At 54.0% G+C, this 22,875-nt stretch overlaps 1 protein-coding gene across 1 annotated transcript in view; it reads left to right on the top strand.

The window, feature by feature from the left end:
* Positions 1–586: 586 nt before the first annotated feature.
* The window catches only part of ADARB1 (adenosine deaminase RNA specific B1), an 81,961-nt gene continuing 59,672 nt past the window's right edge, over positions 587–22,875 (top strand). The window contains exon 1 of the mRNA XM_069474901.1: positions 587–693. The gene's annotated coding sequence lies outside the window, so the exon portion shown is untranslated. The remainder of the gene's footprint in view (positions 694–22,875) is intronic.

The following is a 22,875-nucleotide window of genomic DNA, read 5'->3' as shown; positions in this document are numbered from 1 at the left end:
GTTGGCGTAGTCTCTCGAGTGGCTTGCTGGTGAAGATGTGTTCACGCCCAGTGGGAAGGAGGTGGGGGTGCTGTTTCGTAGCCTTGGGCTCCAGAAGCCCGATGTCGCGTCGCCTCTGAGCCCGGGCGGAGCAAGGTGGGGAAGGCGTGCGTTTCTGTCTCTGCACTCACACTTACACGCATGCACACGTGTGGCAGGGCATGTGCATGCTTGGTTTTAAAGAAGATAACTACAGTCAAGATTCTGCCTGGGACTTCTTTCCTCAGGGTGTGGCTTGGTGTCCGTGTATGCGCGTGCCGGACTGGCCGAGACCTGGCCGTGGACGTCTGTGCGCGCCTGCGGGCGGGTGGAGGAAGGCGTGATGGTCACTGTGTGCCCCCTTGAACATTCGTGAGAACACATGTGAGATAACTTGAGCTTATATTTAGGAAGAGGACGTTTAATGAGGAGTGTCTATTGTTGAGAGTTCACTTCTGAAGTGGTGAAAAGCTTTAATATTGAATGACGTGAATGTAAGTCATTGACTCTTCTTATCGCAGAGGGAAGTCTCTCCAGCCGGCGCGGGGAGCTCAGGGTGGCCGCGGACCGTGCGCCAGCCAGATGCGTGGTGCTGCTGCCGTCTCCGTGCCGCTCACACCACAGGAGGCTTTGCCCTGGGACCAGATGAAAAATAAAAACTAAACAAATTTCAAGGTAAGTAAAAATGTGATGAAATCCGACCGATAAAAAATGACTTTTGCTTGATGTAAGCTGCTTAGTTAGGCCTTTGGCTTACCTTTTAAATGTGCTTTATTGAATAATTTCCAGCTCAGATTGTTCCTCACCGCCAGTGAGGTCAGTGTGATCTTGCTGTGGCCTCAGGTCCCCTGCGAGTCCCGCAGCCGTTTCTGGGGTGACGCCGGCTCCCTGCCTGGGGACAGTTCACCGTTTGTGAGTTGGCGCTAGGCCGGAATTGGTGAGGGCTTTTACCGTCAATTATTATTTTCTTTGAAGGACTAAAATAAATTCTCTATAGTACTTAACTTTTGGTGACTATTACATGATTCAGCGTCTGCTTCTGAGAGAAGGAGAGACAAATACTAAAATCCCAGTAAGTTTAGCATGATGTCAGGTTCATTTGTTTCTGGCCCGGTGGGGGGGTGGTGACTAACTCAGAAAGTCAAGTTTAAATTTCCAAGCAAGTTTCCTCCCCGGTCAGACAAGGGAGGAGAAAGAGCTGTCAGGGGCGGCCGTGCGCTCGAGGGGTGCGGGTGCGTCCTCTGCTGGTTCACCCGCCCTCTGGCCCGCGGACGAGGACGGGGCCTGCCGTGTCTCGGCGCCCCCCACGAGCGGCAGAGACCAGAGCCGCTAGGGAGGCCTGGGGGAGAGGTGGCTGCACTGCCAGCCCCGCGTCCTCAGCCGCATTCAGCGCCTCGGGGTCCGGGGAGGTCGCCCGGGGTGTGCGTGTGGACAGCCGGGAGCGGCTGGGGGCCCACGGGGGCTGCCGTCTGTGGGAAGTAGAGGTGCACCCACATCTGACCACTGGGTTAGAGCTGGTGCCAGGAAGGGCCCCGCGTGTCATTTCTGTGTCTGTAAACGTCAGCAGTTGAAGGTTCCTGACGCCCCAGTGAGAACCTGGTTTTGTTTTATCTTCAACTGATGCTTTTTTTTTTTTTTTTGGGCACATGGGCAGTCGGAGCATAGGAAGGGCAACATCAAGGTTACCTTTACCACTGCGTGAGCTGGTGGGATGGATGCTATTTTCAGCCGTCGCCCTTCTTTCAGCTTGATTAGCGATGAGAAGTCAGCTTCTCCGTAGCCAAAGGTTACTGAAAGACAGTGAGAGCCCAGAGCTGGAGCGAGGCTGGAAGAGGCGCTGTGGCTTCATATTGCTAAGTTAGGTGTAATTTATGAGCACCTATTTTTAACATGCAAGGAAAGCATTGCATTAATTATGCTGTCTATGTGAAATAGCAAGTATTTTTATATACTGTAAGCACGCATTGGAGGAATGAATTATTTATAATCCTTTGCACAAATAAACTGTTCTTAAAGGCGCAGAAAAGGTAACCAGGCCAGAAGGAGGGATCCGAGGCATGTGCTGAGAAAGCAGAACCAGGGGCTGGAAATGATAAAATATTACAACATGATGAGTCACGGCTCCTCCTACGGCTTCTGTGTTCATAAATGTTAGCTGCAGAATAGAAATTTTGTATTTCTTTCCTTTCATAAAATGAGAGCTAATTTTGGCAGCAAATAGTTCAGTATATTCTTTTCTTTTTCAGGATGGTTTGAAATAAAAAAATAAACATGAAAGGTCTGGCTAGAAACTGTCTGTGCTGGCGGAGGCACACCGCGTCAGGGCCGGCCACGCCATCGGCTTCTCTTTGCCCCCGTGGGTCCCGCGTCAGCGCCCGCGGGAGCAAGACTGCAGCGGGCGCCGTAGGTGTGGGCTTTATTTTTAGCGTCAGGCAGGCTTGCTGTTTGCGCCTTTTGTATTCCTTGGAAAGACTGAAGTTGTTCCTTGTGTCTCAACACATGAGATTATTTTATGAGGCTGGGACGTCCAGGTGGGCACTGCGATTCCTGCAGGGTTTGCACGATGGCGCAAGTGTGACGAGGACCCAGAGAAACCGTGACCCCTGTTTAAACGTAGAGCTTTTCCCCAGCCTTTCTCATGGCCGCCACGCACCGGGCATGCTCATTAAATATTTATTAATAAATAACATGTTTATTGGCTCCCCTTTTTATTTTAAAATGAAGTTCATAGAAGGTACTTATATGTAGTCATGGCCATATATAAAGTAGTGTCATGTGGAAATAACCAGATACAGAGGAACCAGGAACGCACCCTACGTCCACATCGCCGGGCAGACACTGCGGCACGGCCGTCCCCCAGAGTGGGCGCCACGTGCAGCTGACACGCCGGCAGACAAGGGGGCTGAGCTGGGGACCCGCCAGGGGCTGCGGCGCTGAGTGTGTCTGCACTTCAGGAGCTGACTGTGAAAGCGCAGTGTGCAGCCTGCCCTGTCCCTCCGTGGTCGCTACATCTCTGGAAAACCGAGTGCACGTCAGAAGCGTGGAGAAGCGCGCTGTGCCCGTCTGTGAAACACAGCGGGGCCGGGCCTGGAGAGTTCGGGGGGCTTTTCCGCCTGCACGGAACTGCTTCCCCGAGGGCAGCTCTGGGTTCTCAGACAGCCCTGCTTGCTCCAGAAGTGCCTGCGCCGCTGCGGTGACCAAGCTGCTTCCCATGGTGCGCCCACTGCCATACCGGCCACCGCTCCTGCCTGCTGTGCGCACGGCGTGGCCTGGCCACGGGCTGGCATGCTGGGACTAGGGCTCTCCCGGAGCCTTGTCTGGAGAGGGGTGGCCGCAGCGCGGAGCCTGGCGCCAAGAGGCAGCCGCGTCTTGAGGGGCCGGCGCTCCCCAGGAGGCTGTCTTTCGAAGCTTACACAGCGGTGGGGCACCCTCCTTGGGGTCCTGGTGCTGCCCGCTGCCCCGCTGCCTGGCAGGGTGCTGGTGAGTGACCAGGCGAGCCTCGGTGGGCTCCCTCGCAGTGTGAGGGTCGTGGGGGTGAGCAGCCGGGCGGAGCCAGCCGAGGCTGTTAGGTCAGGTGCGTCGGTGCAGTGACGCTGATTCCGAGTCCTCAGAGTCGTGGCAAAAACCTGGCCTGTTTTCCTTGTAAGTAATTGATTGGCTACAGTATCCTATCGCGTGAAGGTGATTTCACATGTGAGTGTTCCAGAAGATTACTAACGTAAAACAACATTCTGGCCAAGAATGAGACGTTCCTCTCAGTGTGTTCTTCTGATGTGAGTCACTGTCGCTGAGAAGGCGTCTTTGTGGTGTTTGGCCCAACTCACTTGCATCAGCTCAAGAGGTGTCAGCGTCCACACGGCCGTCCTCTGTGCGCCGGCAGGGGGAGAGCAGCCGCTGAGGTCGGGGTCCGTGTGTCTGGGCCGTGGGGACTGGGCAGCTGTCCCAGGGGCTGTGTCGGCCCAGAGGGCTGCGGAATTGTTCTCTGCTCTTCTGTTCTGCAGCGGGGAAGCCAAACCCAAGCAATGACTCCCCACACCTGCTGCCCACAGCACCCAAGTGTGGATGAACATCTTTACGTGGGGGCCCCAGGATCTCCGGGCCCCCGCAAGGCACAGAGCACGACCAGGCCCACCCCGGCACCCAGCAGGCGCCGGGTCCCCCCGGGGTGCAAACCGGCGTTTGTGGCGGAGCTGAGCTGCATTCGTGCTCCCGCGTGGCTGTGGCCACACGGTCGTCTTGTGCAGTGATATCCAGGCACAAGGGCAGATTCTCGTGGAGCCTGTGCAGGAAACCGCATTTTCAGGAAAGGCGAAGTGTCAACATGAGTGTTCCTGACTTCTGAGAGGTCGGGAGAGGAGGGTGTCACCTAGAGCGCGTTTCATTCCCACTTGGAAAGCAGAGTCCTTAGAGCAGCGGCAAAGCGAAGGCTCGAGGAGGTGAGGCCAGAGCACACGGCAGACTCTGGAACTCGGGAGCCTGCCGTCCACCTTCCAGAATCTATTAGACAAACCGGAAAAACACGAGCGTGCTGAGCAGCACGGTTGTGCTGGAAGGTCGGGAGGAGGGCGAGGTGTGGTCGGAGCCAGTGCCGTGGGGACCCCCTGGGTGGGTGCCGTGGTCCTGGACTTCATGTGGCCAGAGGGAAGCTGAGTCGCCCCCCCTCCCTCACGCGGTCCTCAGAGACGGGTGGGGTGAAGCTGAGCGCTGTCCTGAGAACCTGGCCACACGCAGCCCCTCTCTGAAGACCCCTTTACTCTGAGGGCCCCTGGCAGCGTGGACCCGGGCCGGGGCTGGGGACAACCCAGACACTCATCCTGTGGTGGCCTCAGTGCACAGCAGCTGGAGCCTGGCAGGGGAGAGAGGGAGGAAAACCAGCCCACCGCCCCCCAAAGTCGGCGGGAGTGGGGACCCGGGCACCTCCTTTCCCACTTGGCGGTAGCCCGCCTCGTGGAGTAGGACACTGGCAGGCCTCCGAAATCTCCACCTGTCTCTGATGGTCCTGGCTCTGGCCTCCCGCAGACACTCACGTCTGAAGGACTGACGGGTGCGGGGCAGGTGTCAGTCTTCTAGCATGTTCTGCATGAGAGAATGGGAGACCCCACTCTTTAAAATGGGGGCCCTTAACACTCTGTCTCCTCGGATCCGGGGCCTCGGCCCAAGCTGAGGCAATGGGGAAAGATGCGCACACTAGGGTTGGGGAAGATGACGTACAACGGTGCTGCTGTTCGCTGAAACGGGCTCTGGAGTCTTGGCATTTGGTACGCAGGGCACCAGGCCGCACAGAGCCTGCCGCAGTGCACAAGAGGGGTCTGGCACTGGGACCCCTTCACTCCTTCATCTCACACCGAGTACTGAGCCTGTGGTAGGCACTGGGGACACAGGTGGGGACGGACAGCCCTGTGGTGACAGTGGGTGGGGGAGAGCAGGAGAGCTGCCCCTGCCAGGCAGCAGCTGCTGTGCGGGGCAGGTGTGTCCCCATTATCGAGGGGGGGTCCCCACACCCAGGGGCCCCACACCCCAGAGAAGGGGTCCCCACACCCAGGGGGGTCCCCACACCCAGAGGGGTCCCCCCCACCCAGAGGAGACATCTGGGGGCCTGCCCGTGCTCAGGACCCCCTGGAGTGTGCCCGGCAGGAGGAACGCTGCCCCCAGCTGCCGTCCAGTGTCCGGGGGAAGCTGTTCGATATGGCACAAGGGAAATTTGGGGTTGTTTTCCATTTAAAAAACTGAAAATAATCCGAATAAAGCTTGATTTAAATGGCACCAAGTTTGAGAAATTTCTAAAAAGTGGTTGGATTCCCAGTTTGTATTTTTGTGGCTTTAAGTTTCCAAAAAAGGGCCGGGCACGGTGGCTCAAGCCTGTAATCCTAGCCCTCTGGGAGGCCGAGGTGGGCGGATCTTTGAGCTCAGGAGTTCGAGACCAGCCTGAGCAAGAGCGAGACCCCGTCTCTACTAAAAATAGAAAGAAGTTATATGGACAGCTAAAAATATATATAGAAAAAATTAGCCGGGCATGGTGGCGCATGCCTGTAGTCCCAGCTACTCGGGAGGCTGAGACAGGAGGATCGCTTGAGCTCAGGAGTTTGAGGTTGCTGTGAGCTAGGCTGACGCCACGGCACTCACTCTAGCCTGGGCAACAGAGTGAGACTCTGTCTCAAAAAAAAAAAAAAAAAAGTTTCCAAAAAAGTACATGACCACAAAAGTATAATTTGAATAAAAATGCAACAAAATATATATTGTCAGGTGTAAAATCATAAATACCTGAAGTTCTTAGGAGTTGATTGGTAATTTTCTTTTAGCTGTTTCGTGCTCTGGTCATGACTAAATTTAAAATAATGGATCAAGATACCTTTAAGACGGGTGTGTAAAAGGAGAGAAATGAGAAGATTCATTTGTAGATTCAGAAAAATCTGAGTTTACTTCTCCACATTCCCCAAAGGCTTTCTGCAGACAGGACTTGCAGAGAGACAGAGCTCCCCCTCGTGGACAGAGCCACTCTGTGCAGGACACGAAACGCCGAGGTCACCAGCGCGGAGCCCCTCGCGGACCGCCCCCCACCCCACCCCCAGCGGAAACCTCTGGCTCCCAACCCCGGGAGACGATGACCCTACCTTCTCACCGCCGTGGCCGTGCCCAGGGAGCTGTTGGCTGTCGCTGGCCACTGGGTGCCCGCCTTGCTCTGGTGGCCTGCGAGTGACATTGTGGGCCTGGGCTGGGCCGCGCTGGCATGGTCCTTCCGTGGCTCCTCTGTGTAGCTGTGCGGTCGGTCGTGCCAAGTTCAGGTGCATCGGTCAGATTTAAAGGAGTTCACGTATGAAGTCACTTTGGAGGACAGGGAGGTGATTCCTTCACTCGGGTGCAGCCCAGGCTGCCGCATGGCCTGAGTGAGGCGCTGGAGAGGGCCGGACGCGCTCTCTGCCCTCGACAGGCCTGGGGGGGGCGAGCCCAGGGTGACCAGCCCAGGGTGACGAGCCCAAGGTGACGGGGCATTTGCTGGTGCGGGGAGGAAAGTGGGGACAGAGAGGAGGGGCTGGTGCTCCTGGGAGGGGGCAGGTGGGCTTGCAGACGTGGGGGTTGAGCCGAGTCTGCGCAGCCGGGCGTGTTTTCCAGGCAGACGGTAGGAGGAGGGTGCGGGGGCAGGGTGGCTGCAGGAGACCCCTCCACTGCCCGGGGGCCCCAGAGTGGCGGGGGCGGGGTGGGTGCAGACCTGTGCTTCATTTCAGTTTCTGTCTAACGCTGCCATCAGAGTGAGACATGTCACCCTTGCTCCCCTCAGGGGTGTCACTGGCTTTTTAATGAGTTTTAGATATTTGTACTTCTGCACTAACTGGTGTCGGGATCGCCTGCAAGTGACCTAGACACAGCGTAGTGGGGGCTTAGCCAGGAGAGAGGGCTGCTTCCCCTCAGAGTCTGCGGGCAGCCGGGCTGCAGGCTTGCTGCGGGGGCTGCTCCTGCCGTGCGTGGACTCACCCGCCGGGGGGGCGTGTGCGTGCTGGCTGCTAAGCAGGGTGCCCAGAAGCTGCCCCGTGGCCCTTCTGTCTCTTCCCTGTGGACGTAGCCTGAGCCACGTAACCACGACCCGTTGCACGGAGGCTGGGACTTCACTGTCCACGGTGCCGTGTGCTCCGCCACAGCTGGGGGAAGGGAGAAACGGGTGTTGGGGCCTAGAGGGTCCCATTTTAAATGCTGCACCTGCTGTTAATATTTTTGATTTATAAACTTTAGATATATCTATTGGCTTTTAGTTCACATAGAGGAGGATTTAACTCACCTAAATGTCTCCTACCCTTCCCTTCTTTTCGTGTGACATTTAGAATGCTTTTGGCTGAAAGTAGCGGAAAACCTGACTTACAGTGTCTTAAACAACTGCAGATTTAATCGCATTTTATCACATATAAATAATCTAAAGGTAGGTTTTTGCTGGAGCTGATTCAGAGCTCAGCGTGTCAGGACTCGGGTCAGGGTCTCTGCCCTTCTCGTAACCTCCCTCGTGGCGCCAGTGTGGCTGCTGCAGCTCCAGGTGTCACATCTACATTTGAGGCAGGCACAGCTGAGAAGGGGCAGACAGTGCAGCTTGTATCCGTCCCTTTCATCAGAGGCATTCCAGAGGCCTCCAGAATGTTGTTACTTACGTCTCGTTGGCTTGAACTGTGTCTTGTGGCCACTGAAGTCACCAAGGAGACTGAGAAAATAAGTCTGTCACTCCGTGGCATGCCTGGCACAGGGCAGGGACGGGGCTTGAGGACCAGCGCTGGGTCACCCGGCTGGTGGTCTTAGGAACTGTGAGCCGGCCACCTGCTTCATGCCCCAAGGGTACTGGCCGGGCTCCGGGCCCCCGAGGCGGGGAGGACAGAAGCGCCCACCAGCCCTCACCCCGTCGGTGTTTCAGCTCATCTTTTACGGTACCAAGTAGAAAACTTCGCTTTCTGTTCTGTAACCACAGTTCAAAGTTCCAAATCCATACATGGCATGTACATTATTATGATAATTGCTGAAAGTCATGCCACCTTTTAATTTACTTTACAGTTGGATTGTGCCTTTTTGGGGTCTGTTTCATCTTTTTCCTTCACTTTCACGTGGCAGGAACTGCGAGGCAGAGCGGGGACTGGTGAGTTTGGGTCCCCCCGTCCCTGGACAGCCCTGCGCCCCGGGGCAAGTTGCGCAGCCTCTCGGCAAAGCGGGTGCCAGCCTCGTGGGCTGCCAGTGGGTCCCGTGAGTCAGTCCCGCAGAGCCGCCGCGGTGGGTGCCAGTGGGCGTGGCCGCCTGCCTTTCTTCGTTTCCTGTTGCGAGAGGACCCACGTGCTCTCCTCATTCTCTCTCCAGTCTCGTCCACCTGACTCGTTCAGTTTTTAGAACTCATTTAATTCATTCTTGAAATCAGTTCTTTCCCTATTCTATCTCAAATTGAGACTGTCCCTTTCTTATAAAATCTGTTTGTTTCTGGGATTTTTGTTTGTTTTTTAAACTGGATTTACTGAAGTGTAACTTCTATGCAGCAAAAGTCGCCGTTTTTAAGTGTACCATTTGCTATGTCCAGACCCAGGCGCATGGTTGCTACGCCACCACTGCATCAAGGTGGCGAAAATTCCCTTTGCCCCAGCGTTTTCCTCCTGCCCACCCCCACCCCGTTTTAAGAGATGGGGTCTTGCTCTGTTGCCCAGGCTGGAGTGCAGTGGCACGATCATAGCTCCCCACAGCTGGGACTCACGGGCATGCGCCACCATGTCTGGCTAATTATTTTTTTTTTTAAGAGATGAGGTCTTGCTCTGTTGCCCAGGCTGGTCTCAGACTCCCGGACTCAAGCAGTCCTCTCGCGCAGCTCTAGACTTGCTGGGACTACAGGTGGGAGCCCTCCTGCCTCTTTGCAATCAGCCCCCTCCCCCGGTGGTGTCCTGACCCATGGGGGTCATAGAGTGACCTTTCTGGTGTTGACGTTCTGTCACGTTGTTTACGTTCTATGGAAGAGCGAGCTGTGAGGGACAGGCCGGTCCCTGGGGACACCGCTCCCGGCTCTCAGGGCTGCGTTGGTCTGTGGGTCCCCGAGTGGACCCCTTCAGAACAGTAGGTGGAGCTGTGGGGTTGCTTCTCAGGCAGCGAGCGGCTCGGTGGCATTCGGGGCCGCAGCTACCGAGAAAAGGACTCTTGTTTTCCCCTCGGTCTCTGCCTGGTTCCCAGCGGGAGCCCAGACGCCAGTCTCCTGCCAGACGGTTTCTGCTCCCTGGCTTCACTGTCACTTTCTAAAGGAGCCTGAGACAGTGGTGTGGGTCCATGCAGTGATCTGATCCGTGAATTCAACTTTATCACATAGTCATAGTTTATAAACGTAACTATAATAGATTGAGTCTGTGGCAGGGGCTTACTCTGTTATGGAATTAGATGGAACAGTTTTGTTTCTCTTTCCAACTGGGAAAACATTGTTGCTTTGCTCGTATAGTTGGTGTGACACAATTTTATGGTTCTGCTGCTTTAAGCTTTATATTCCAAATAGGTAACCACTAAAGTCAAGTGCAAGAGAATTGGCCTCTACTGCCAAGATCTGAATGCCACTGAGAACGGATTACTGGTTTATGTTTCAGAGGATTTGTATTCTATTTCGTTTTTAATAATCAGGGACAGTAAGCACTGTTCTTAAAGGACGCCTGTGAAACCTTGAAAGACACTGTTTCAACAGCAGCTATCGCCGTGTGCCCAAGTTTACTCTGAGATGTATGCTCAGACCTGATGAGAATATTTCTTTGAAATGTTCCCTCCGTCTGTAACCGGCATTTAGACTCTCCTGTGGAGCTCTGGGCCTCACAGGCTTGAGTTTGTCCTCACTGCCGGTATAGTGCCACCTGAGCCACCATAGGCCACCCCAGCCACCTGAGCCACCATAGGCCACCTCGGCCACCTGAGCCACCATAGGCCACCCCAGCCACCTGAGCCACCATAGGCCACCTCAGCCACCCGTGGGCCGCCTTAGCTGCTCCTGGGCCACCTGAGCCACCCGTGGGTCACTGTGGTTGCTTTGTCACTTTAGGTTGCTTTATGCTGTTTGAGCTAATAATAGGGTTCTCAGTTCAAGTTCTCTCACCCCATTTTCCCAGTGCCTTTGGTTTTCAAATCCTGTCGGCACACCTGCCAAACTCATTTAAAAAATGTAGACTTTGATTTTTAACCCAAAATTCCTTGGTAAAGTCACCTTAAAAGAATATGGAAAAGGCTGAATTGAATTTGTTATCTTGAACACGTGGAGAAATGTTACCAGTGGACTGAAAGTCATTCTGTGTGAAACCATTTTAATATAGAAAACAGAAATGTGTTAATCTAAAGAAATATGTATATATTGTTTGACTTAATATTGTAAAGAGTCTTAAAATACTTGGAGTGTGAGTTGAGTGGCCGTGTTTCTGCTCCAGTCGGCGGCACCGCAGAGGGCGCGGGGCTCGGCCCGAGGTCGGAGGGCCCCGGGTTGTGCCGGACTCTGCGCCTGGCCGGCGTGTGACCCTGGGCAGGCGCTTAGCCCACCAGCTCCTCTCTATGAAGTGGTGGCTCTGGGGGTGTGGGAACGCCTGAGGGCACCTGTCGCCCCGCGCACTGTCCTCACTTGATTCTCCCGTGAGCTCAGGTATGTGCTGTCACCGTCATCCGTGCTGTGCAGATGAGGGCTCTGAAGAACCCAGAGGGAAGAGCTTGCCCAGGGCCCCCTGGTTAGTAGAAGGTGGAACCGGGCTTTAACCAGGTGACCAGCTCTGGACTCTGTGCCGGTTATTGCTCTGCTGAAACCATGGCCATCCTGCACAGCTGTGCAGGTTGTAGACTGCACAATATCACCCACAAAGACCAAGGCTTGAACAGCATCACTGATGGTTGTAAAACAAATGGTGGTTGTGTCCAGGCTGCCCTCACATTGTCACTTTAATCTCCTTTACCGAGATTTGGTGAAGTTTAAATGAGCTAACGCATGTGTAGTGATTGGCAGGTGGCAGTCACTGAATAAACTCGTACTGCGCACTCTGCCTCAGTGGCCGCTCCCTCCTGGGCTACCTGCTCCTTCCCCTCCTGCCCTCCCAGCTGCGTGTGCTTCCAGCTCTGCCTGTCCCTGCCTGTGCTGGGGAATCTCGCCCAGCCTCAGCCCTGCAGGTGAGTCCACACCTGCGTCTCCAGTGCAGACCTTCCTGCTTTCCAGACTCGGACCCCGAGTCCAGCTGGCACCTTCCGGGGGGACCTACAGACACCCGCAGCTTCAGCGTCCCCTGAGCTCTGACTCCCTCGGCCCCTTGCCACGGTCTCCCCGTCGCAGCAGCTCCTTCCTTCTGGGCTCTCAGCACGAAAGCCGGGGTCATCCTTTCTCCGAGACCGCACGTCACAGCTGTGGGGAGCCCGGGGGTGGTCCCCTCAGGATGTCCCTGAGACTGGTGGCTTCTCAGCTCCGGCACCGCTGCCCCCCCTGCTGCTCTGACTTGTCCCCTGCTGCGGCCAGAGTGTGCCTGTTAGGGCTGGGTCAGAACTAGACTGAAGCCCTGGTCAGAACTCTGCCACGGTCCCCCGCCACTGAGTGACTCTGGGGGACCACTGTGTCCTCACCCGACACGTGGACCTGCCAGGACCCCCGAACCTCCATCTCTGCCCGGCCTCTCTCGTCAGCTGCCCTGCTGTCTCCTCGGGGCGTTTGACCTTCTCTCCCAGAACCACTTTCCTGCCGCCTGCAAGTCTTCGCTCCGCTGCAGTCGCGCAAAATGGCAAAGGCTTCGCTGCCCGCCCGCGCCCGCCGTCCTCCCCGTGTAGCGGCCACGGCCGTCCGGGGACGCGTGGCGTCACTTAATCGTTTGTAGCACTTGCCGAGCGTCCGTCTGTTCCTCGTTAGAACACAAGCTCTAGGAACACGGGTGCTAGTGTCCTTCTGTCCACGCCGTGTCGCGCACTCAGGGTGGTCCTGGTACAGAGGGGACGCTCGTGCGTGGCGGGGTGGGTGGATGTTGCCGGTTTTCTTACTAACAGACGTTTCTGAGGCACTTTAATGTTAGCTACATGTTAGCTACTGTTGCAGCTTCTCACGTCTTGACTTTAGGTAAATACAACTGATTCATTTAGAGGGTTTCGAATTCTAATAGAATAAACTTTTTTCTTCCTGTAAGTAGAAAAATGCTTTTAAGAGTTTTGTACTAAGTTAATATTCTGGGAACATTAAACTTTAGAGTCTTTGCTCTGAGAACATAGATAAAAATAAAGCTAATTAGACATTGGGACTGTCAGGTGCTAAACGGTACACGGCTATTTATGACATTCTCCCAGAATCAAATATTTATTAACGGGCACAGATGTGGCAGCTGAAGTCAGAAATTAATGTACTTTTCAAGTTGGGAAAAAAGAGCTTTAAAGTATTTTTAAAAATTGTGAACTGTCCGTTTAACCATTATAGAAACCATATTTGAAGCGGTAAGTTATTTCTGTTCTGCTGTGAGTTTCTTGGCCTTACGGATCAGGTGTTCTGTTTTATGTTTCTCTTGATAATCCTCACGGTGGAGGGAAGAAATGGGAAGGAAAAAGGAGGCAGGAGATGGCAGATCCGGTGTCGGGACCTTCCGTGGACTCCGGGCTGAGTCAGTCTGCGGTGGCAGAGCCAGCGTCCCCAGGCCCCCTCCCCGGCGACGGCGCCACCGCCACAGTTGCCACGGTCAGGGTGCGTTCGCCGTGCCACCCTGGGAGAGTCTAATTACTCTGACTTTCAAGAGAGCAAAAACCATGCATTTTGATGTTACGAAGATTTGCTGTGCGTTGGGTTGTGTCATTTGATGACGAAAAAAAAACAAATGATCCCGTTGTGAGCAGAAGGCAAACACATGTAACTGCCATGTTATCTAATTTTGTGTGAATTTTTGTATGGAAGTTGCGCAGATATCAAACAGGATTGCACCATGTCGTAGGCAGGAAACCATCCTCCCTTTGTGCTCTGTGGACCACTGTGCACCTCTTGGCTGAAAGGGGCCCGGCAGGCGCGGCGTTCTTAGACCCAGGAAGTCTCAGAAGTGTTCTGCTGCCCCCTCTGTGCCCATGGGACTGTCACGTATGGAGGTGACCAAGTGATGACATGGAGGCCTGTGCCCCTGAAAGGAGACTTTTGTTCCTTATGTTGGCTGGAGGAGGGCGCTCCACGCCACCCAGGGCCACGCGGGGGCCCCAGCGTCGGTCAGGAGGCGGAAGGCAGCGTGACAGCCACGGCCAGAGCCTGCGGTGGGGTCTCTGCTGGAAAGGCGGGGACAGGGGCAGTGGTTTGGGGTGGGCTGGTGTGTCATTCCGGTGGGCTCTGGGCCGTAGGGAGCCCCTGGTTGCTGGACCCTGGCCCTGGGCTGACTGAGGGCCGGGGTACACTGGGCTGGCGTCGGGGGTTGGAGAAGGGAAGTGCTGGAGCTGTATGGACGGGGGCTGCGCCGTGGGGTAGCCTGGCAGCCGAGGTAGGAGCCCGGGGGGGTGGGGGGGCGCGGGGCCTGGGCTCCCCTCCCCGTAAGGTCCTGCCGTGTGTCCGGGGTTTGCACAGGACCTGACGGAGCGAGAAGGGATGTGGCAAAGTGGCTCGAAAGCCCAGTGAGACGCTGCCGCCCTGCACAGCTGTCCTGCCCGCGGGTCAGGAACCTCAGCGCCGCTCTGGAGCGGGAGCTGCCCCGCGCTGCGGTCACAGAAGCCGTGCCCAGTTCCCAGCCTGTATTCCAGCTGCGCACACAGCAGACGCGGTCGCCAGAAACTGAGCTCATCCTTGCTGGTGCCTGCCCTCTGGGGAATGTCCTTTCTGTCTCCTTGGCTGCTGGTCTGGCTCTCCGGCCCAGAGGTCTGCCCGGATCGTGGGCCCTGCCCGCCGACTGGGCTGCTTTAGGGCTGTGGCAGCCACCTGGCCCTGTCCCCGTCCACCTTCCTTACAAACTCAGAGGCCTCAGACCTGGCCCGGCCAGCACCTGCCCTCCCGCCGCCCCAGCTCCCCAGGTGTGCCCTGAGGCGGGGGCTTCTCTTCTCAGAAGCTTGCTGACACCTGCCCTGTCGCCAGCTGGGAACAGGGGCCCAGCCTGCACCCTGCCCTCCTGGCCTGTGGGCTGCAGCGACTGGGGCAGGACTGTCCCCACCGGCAGGGCGGGCTTGAGGCAAGAGAGCAAAGGGCCACAGCTCACGCCTCAGTAGCCGGGAGGTTTGGGTCCATCAGCGCACTGGTAACACCATCAGTGTTATCCTCCTCCTCTGACAGATACACCTTCAAAATGGGAAAAGCATGCCTAGGTCTGTGGTTTTTATATGAGTGAAAGTTGGCAAATTCTTAAAGACAACTGAATTTAATTGTTATCGCGCACATCTGGGTGTTCTTTTAAAAGGCCACTCGTGTTTGAACGAATAACAGAATCAAGACGTAATTTATAAATTACTGCATATTTGCCCCTTAATGTCTATTGTTTTATATTAAAAAATAATTTATATCAATCATTAGTTCTGTTTTATAGTAAACATTTTCGGGTAGTGCTTGTGCTGTTGTCAGTGACGGGCTGGAGTGGGGTGGCCCACGTGGCTGCAGCCTGTTTTGTGCCGTGTTCACATTTTTAAACAGTCGTTAAAAAATAAAGAAAACCAAAATAATGAATACAGTAGAGCCACGTGGCCATGGAGTCTAAAACACTTGTCACCGGGCCCTTTACAGAAAAGTCTGCCATCCCCTGATCTAGAGAATTAAAACATAAAATATGTAATTGAATTTGAAATATATAAAGTTTGAATGTATTTTTATCAGATTTGAATTTAAGTAAATAAAGCAAAAATTATAATTTATAAAGTATAAAGTTAATGTCCAATATTTAAATCAAAATTATTTAAATAAAGCTGAAATTTTAATTTACAGTTTGAAAATTTTGTTGTCATGGTGATAAGTTTATTAGAAAAGGAAAACTATTGGCAGTTCCGGGGTCCGATGTCCGTCTGGTGGCCGGTGTGGAGTGGGAGTGTTCCGAGAGCCCAGGGGCACGGGGTGGCGCTGCCAGGGTGGCCGCAGCCCTGTCCCCAGGGGAGGGAGGGGAGCGGGACGTGGCATGTCCAGCGTGCCTTCCGCGGGACGCCACTTCTACTCGGTGGCTGGTCTGATTGTTCAACCCGCCGCCAGGGTCCCTCTCGTGGGAAGCTTGTTTGTAGTGGCAGACGCCCTGTGGCTCTCCTCTGACCCGTGTCCAGTGTGTGCCGGCCATCCGGACCACTGCTCTGGCGTCGGGAGCCCCACCTGTGTCCTTGAGTGGCCCCTGCACCCCACCCCTCATCCTGGGAGAACCCGGCCTGGGCAGTCCCTGGCTCTTGGGATGGAGGCGCAGACGCGGTGCCCGCCACGGCAGGATGCGCTCAGGGGCCACTCACAGACGCTGCGCATGGCGGGTGCCAGCAGTCAGGAGGCAGCCCCCCTCCCCGCTCTCGCCACGCAGGAGGGCAGGGTCGGGCAGAGAGGGAACAGGAGGGCACGCGTGGCAGCTAGCAGAGTACGTACGGGAAGATCCCGACTGAGAGATGCCTCCAGGTTCCCATGCCCGGGCACTGGCTTGAGCCACCTGGGTGCGGTGTAGACCTGGGAACTGTCACGGCGTCCTCCGTCTGAGAAAGATAAACCTGTACTCAAAGTGCACACGGAGGCAACGGAAAATCCACGACACGGGGCTTACGCAGAGCGTGTCTGGACACACACAGATTGAAGGTGGCGAGACTCTCAGCGGGGCAGAGAGACTCTCAGCGGGGCAGAGTGCTGCTCAGGTGCTGTGAGCGACTGTGCTGACTGTTGTGCTAATTCACGGCCCTTCGGAAGAATGAGTTAGAAGATGGAGGCTGAACGCTGCCGGCAAAGGTGCTTTGTTACTCGAGATAGCGGTTGCATCGCGGCAAGGGGACTTGACTAGTTCATTAATCTGTCTTTTTCCCTTTTCCCTATGATGCTGCTCCCACTCACACCCTCCTCCTGACCAGACTCCTCCCGGGACGGCCCAGTCTTCGGGGCGTTTGGATGCAGTCGCCCCTGGTCCCAAGGATGAGGGCGAGACGTGGGAGGCTGCTCCCAGGGCCTGAGCTGTGGCTTCTGCGGAGCCAGCACTGAGTCTGCGTCCCGAGTGGCGAGGACCAAGTGCTGCGTGACGTGTGTGTGTGACGTGCGTGCTGCACACATGTACATGCCTGTGTGCAAATGCGTGTACACGCGCTTTTGTGTGGAGTGTGTGCGTGTGTGTATGTGAGCCTGCTTGCCCGGGCTGGTATGTGCTGTGCTCGCCGGCTGTGCTGGCGGGTCCGCCGGGCACAGTGGGAAACGCAGAGGCTGGTGCCTGCCTGCCCCAGGCGCGTGTCATTCCGCCGGGGAGCGCGTCACCGCTGCACCGCCACGGCAGACACGGCGCTCAGCGTCGGCCTGAGATCCGTTAGTTACAACAGGAGGAAGAGGGATCCCTGGGAGGAGGCCTGGGAGGGTGTCCTGCCCCGGGGGCTTCACCCCCGACACCCTCACCCTTCCCCTGCGCTTGGTACGCAGTTGTTTCGTCGGCAGTGTGTGTTGGTCATCTGTGTTGTGTTGTGGCCCGTTACTTTTTGCCATTTTATTTTCTAAACTGTTCTCTCGTATTGACGCTTTTTTTGCGTTAGTTTAGAATTTCCATTTGAATGGACTTCGCTGTGTTTGCTGTGGGAGATTTCTGTTGCCCTGGAAAGATTCGCAGGCATCGCCCCTCTCTTCTCCCTGCTCGTGGGGCTTGGTCTGTGGCTGCACTGAAGGGTTAACTGTCACACGTCCCTTTCTGGGTGGTGTGCTAGAAAGTCACTGTGGTGTTCGGGGCCCTTCAACCCAGTTCTGCCCGACTCTGCGCTTGATGAATGAGCCCGGCCGGGGGAGGGGCGGCGCTCGCGTCGGCAGGGGCCGGCTCTGTGGCAGCCGCCGTGCACGCTGGCAGCGCTGGCCGCGTTGCTGTCCCTGCCCCGCGGCTCAGGGACACGGGCGAGTCTGGGGCTGGCTGGGGCCGGCCTGGGCTTGTGGGCACGGCGTCACTCCCCGCCGGGACCTCGGAGGTGGGCACCTTCTTCAGCATCATGGGGCGTCGGTATAAAAGGAGGCGCAAGAAACGCTCCGAGAAGAAAGGTAATTCATTCAGTTTTTATCCTAAAGTGTGAAGTGTTAGTCTTTAAATGCAGCAGAGAGGTGTTTTCTGGGGTGGCCTGCTTTGTGAGTCAGTCTCCCTGAGAAAGTCCCTCTCCTTTTTCTGTTGGCATTTCATAGAATTTTAGACAGCAGCACTTAAGGAAAATCTAAAAACGTGTCTGTAAATATGTATAGGAATCATTTTAGCAGCAGTCTGCAGTATATTTTTGGAAAGGTATTTATGAAACCTCAGAAGTTTGTAGCTTTGAGCCTGAGAAGGTTTTTTCTCTCGAGATAGACGCTTTATGAGCATTTATTCTTTGCTGCACTGTTAATGCCTTTTCTACATTAAAACTATTCTTCCTGCTGCAGAAATCAAGACTGTAGCAACCACTGTGAAAATATTTTCCTTTTAAAAGAATGGAGAGTAAATTCCTTACGTTCAGCACTCCAGGTTACTATCAGTTTTTAATTCAACTTAATATTCAGACATTAAAATCTAGATTTTTTTTTTCTTAAAACCAGATTCAGAAATTGTCCATGAGTGTGAAAATTGCAAAATACTGGCTTTGGAGGTGAATTATTGCTTTAAAAGCTATTGAGGCCGGGCACGGTGGCTCACGCCTGTAATCCTAGCACTCTGGGAGGCCGAGGTGGGCGGATCGTTTGAGCTCAGGAGTTCGAGACCAGCCTGAGCAAGATTGAGACCCCATCTCTACTAAAAATAGAAAGAAATTATATAGACAGCTAAATATATATATAGAAAAAATTAGCCGGGCATGGTGGCACATGCCTGTAGTCCCAGCTACTAGGGAGGCTGAGGCAGGAGGATTGCTTGAGCCCAGGAGTTTGAGGTTGCTGTGAGCTAGGCTGACGCCACGGCACTCACTCTAGCCCGGGCAACAGAGCGAGACTCTGTCTCAAAAAAAAAAAAAAAAAAAGCTATTGACAGTTTGTTTTCTTCCTATAACATGAACTAGTTAATAGGAAATGCATCTTGCTGAGAGAGCCGCCCAGCATGCAGTCGTGACTTGGCGCCTGTGCCCCCTCCCTCTGGCGTCACCTCAGCACCCACACCTGGCAGGGCTGGGGTGCTGCCTTCGCCACCGCTGCACCCCTGGGGGATTCTGTGGCAGGGGAGGGTGATCTCTTCAGGAAATACAATCAGCCACGATTCTGTAGTGTGGCTTCCTAAAAAGAGGAAGAATAAATTAATTTCATAGTCAGCAATCTTATGATAATATCGTCTTGCTAAATGTAACGACGATAATTGTGCCCAGTGGGATTCTGTGTCTGGGAGTTGGGGACGCTGTGGCCCTGGACCCGCCGGCACCGTGTCTGTCTGGGGGTGTGTGCCCAGGACAGGGACGTGGGTGGCCTCAGACATGTGGCCTTGGAGCAGCCAGTCTGTGTGCTTCATTGGTCCCTCACCTCAGGAGGGGACAGTGTTGGCCTGTTTTTGTTTTCCCAGTTAAGTTTTTAAAAGCAAGATGTTGTTAAACAATAGAAAGCAAAACAAAGGCAAAGGCAAAAACAATGGGAAATTTTGATCAAATACCCTAGATTTAGAATTGCCATCATTTTTTCCATGGGCTCTCATCACTGAACATTTAAGTTGGGAAAAATATTGAGAAGTACAAGAATGATTTTTTCTTTTGGATTTTTTTGTAATTCAAGCTTAAAATGTCTTCTTCACACGTTCTATAATCTTACTCTGCAGTGGGAAAACCCCCCTTAAATGTGTTGCATTTTCAGACCAGTGTTGTCAGCAGTTGTTACAAGATGTAACAATTAATCCCAAGTGTTAAATGATATGTGTTCCCTGGTCATCATGCCTATGTGAGTAGGTTCATTGTGAACGTTATTAAGCAGTATAATGTTATACGTCAGTACCGGCTCTTGGCATTTTATAATATGGATTATCTTTGAAACTAATAAAAATGCCTTTAAAAATTATGGGTATTATTAAGACTGGCTATCCTATTTATACCAAACTGGAAAAGTTTTATAAGATGTAAAAGTCTTCTATATTGTATAATTTTAAGGTGCTGCAAATTATGTATATGGGATTGTGTTTTTTCTAAGACGGGTATGATGTATGCCTTTTAAAATTGGGTTCTTTGTTGAAAACAGTGTGGTAGCAAGTTACTTGTTTTAGTTGGCTTCAGTAGCAATACAGTTCCAATGATTTTTCATCGTTCCTGAATTACCCTTGCAGTTACTCCCTTCCACAGGGCAAATAATTGACTGTTGACTGTGTGTGAGACTCAGATGGATTAGCTTAATCATCACAAAAATATGGTTGAAAGAGAATCATGTGCAGTTTAAATATTGACCAGGGCCTCCGTCAAGCAGGCAGTGCTGCCCTGGCGGACGCTGGCAGCCTGCGAGCCGCGGGTGAGGCCGCTGGGAAACGGTCAGTGCCCTGCACGGGCGCTGCCTGCCCCCTGACCGGTCCTCGGTGCCGCTGCTGTGGCCCTCACCTGTGCACAGCACTGACTGCAGCTGCGTGGGCGACCGGCGGGGGTTGGGAGGGCTGGAGGAGATGCAGATGTGCCTTCACTTGGACCGCATGTTGCATGGAGGAGGTCCTGGGTTTCCAGATTAAGGGCTTTCTCGGTGAGTATTTTGTCCCGTGTGTGACAACACCCTTCTCTGTGCTGGTCATGGTGCACACATGTGAAGATTACTGTCACCTGGGTGACAACGCTGAACCGCGCTTCCGTCTGAGGCCAGGCTCCCCGCGTTTCCAGGATGGACAAGTGAACAGGTGCAGGGGCCTTTGTAGAGACGGAGGTCCAGGCCTGCAGAGTCCTGCTCCCTCTGAGTGCTCCCGCAGGACGGCCCTGGGGCTCCGTGCTGGCCACTCTTCACAGAGTGAGCAGCCCCCGCTGGCCACGCTGCGATCCAGGCAGCTCATGAGGGGCAGGCAGCTGTCACGCCAGCCTCTTTCCCTGATCTCAGCTGCAGTTCTCGCCTTGCAAAGCCAGCAACTCTGTGAGATGTAGAGCACGGTGGCAGCTGGGGGTGTAAGGTGGGGTGGCATTTATCCCTCCATCTACCCATCTGTCCACCCGTCATCCATCCATCCATCTGTACATCCACACATCCATTCATCCACCCATCCTCTGTTTATCCATCCATCTATCCACCCATCCATCCATCCATCCACCTATTCATCCACACATCCATTCATCCACCCATCCTCTGTTTATCCATCCATCCCTCCATCCACCTATTCATCCACATATCCATTCATCCACCCGTCATCTGTTTATTCATCTATCCATCCATCCATCCATCCACCTATTCATCCACACATCCATTCATGTACGCATCATCTGTTTATCCATCCATTTATCCATCCACCTATTCATCCACACATCCATTCATCCACCCATCATCTGTTTATCCATCCATTTATCCATCCATCCATCCATCCATCCACCTATTCATCCACACATCCATTCATGTACCCATCATCTGTTTATCCATCCACCTATCCATCCATCCATCTGTCCATCCACCTACTCATCCACCCATCCATTCATGTACCTGTCATCTGTTTATCCGTCCATCCATCCATCCGCCCATCCACCTACTCATCCACCCATCGATTCATGTACCCGTCATCTGTTTATCCGTCCATCCATCCATCCGCCCATCCACCTGTACATCCACACATTCGTTTATCCATCCATCTACATATTCACCCACCTTCCATCCATCCACACGTCTATCTGTATGTCCATTCATACCTCCATCATCCTTCTATTCATCTACTTGCTTATCCATCTACATGCTCCCCCACCCACCCGCCTACCATCCATCCATCCATCCATCCACACATCCACCCATCCATCCATTTATCCATCCATCATCCATCTATTCATCAGTCTATCTGTCATTCAGCCACCACTCCTCTCTCCGTCCATCATCCATCATCCACCCATCCATTTACCCACCATCATTCACTCATCCACCTGTCCACCTACTCACTCATCCCTCATCCATCCATTCATCCATCATCCACCTCCCACTCATAAATCCACCCACCTGTCCACCCGTCATCCATCCATACACTCACACATCAACCCACCCACCCATCCATCCATCCATCGATCCATTCACCCAGCAGGTACCCACTGGACCCTTCTGCGTGCTGGCACCAAGGATCCGGGTGTGCACGGGGCTGGTGTGAAAGGGGCAGCCCCAGCTTCAGGCTTGAGGTTTGCTCTGGGATGGGCTGGCGGAAGCCCTGCTGGGTGGACGAGGAAGGTGGATTTATGTGATCGGTTGCTGCTGTGCTGTGTGTGGGGAGGGCTGTCCCCAGTCTCTGATGAGAAGGGAAGACTCCGTCCTCCAGGAAGTCTGCCGGGAGAGGGGCCTGAGTGAGGAAAGTTGCCGACCCCCAGTGAACAGCAGCGGTTTTGGGTTGAAGGCCCAGATTTCCTCGAGCCCACGTGGTAGACATGTGGGTCCGTGTTTCTGAATTCGTACTGATGAGCTTCACAGCACAAGCGAGGACCCTCCCAGCTAGGAGTGGGTGCTCCAAGGTAGGCACATGCACTCCAGGTGAACAGCTGAAATTCTAAAGTGAACATATAGAAGTAGGTTTGTGAAATTGTACTCAAATACTATAGAAATCGAGCCCAAAGCAAATCTTAACAGTGCCAATTCTTAGTGTAATTGTAAGTGTTAATATTGAAAATACGGTTTACATGCTTATCTATTTTTTCCCCTTTGATCCCAGAAAATCAACTCCATTTTCAGTGAGTGGGAACTTAATTAGTCTGTGTCAAGTAGAGCCAGCTGGACCGTCATTCAAACGCACCGTGACTGTGTGTCCCCTTTGAAGGCAGAGCGCTGTCACAGAACAGCGCTTTGTGAAGGTTTTTGTTCTACAGGTGACTCCGGGTTGGAGATGTTACTTTGTTGCTGTGGTGTCATGTTTCAGCAAATCGCGTTGCTTTCTAGTGGCTGCAGTTGCTTAGGCGCGTGCGGGTCAGTGTGGGTCCACACACGTGTGTGCACGCACACGCATGAGGTGGGACAGGTGAGGGGCTGGGAGGGGCCGTGACCACGTAAGAAGCGAGCCTCAGTGCTCTGTGGCACAGCTGGCCCTCAAGGTCGCCCAAGGACCCAGGCTTATTTCATTCTGTGGCTCCATCCTCTGATGGAAGGTTCTGGAGTCACCCTGGGAGTCGCCTCCACTCCAGTGGTAGAAAGGCAGGAATACAGAGAACCAC

Source organism: Eulemur rufifrons, chromosome 7, assembly GCF_041146395.1.
Source record: "Eulemur rufifrons isolate Redbay chromosome 7, OSU_ERuf_1, whole genome shotgun sequence".
Taxonomy (NCBI): Eukaryota; Metazoa; Chordata; class Mammalia; order Primates; family Lemuridae; genus Eulemur; species Eulemur rufifrons.
The sequence above is the reverse complement of the archived record's forward strand: the minus strand, read 5'-3'. Positions and strand labels throughout refer to the sequence as shown.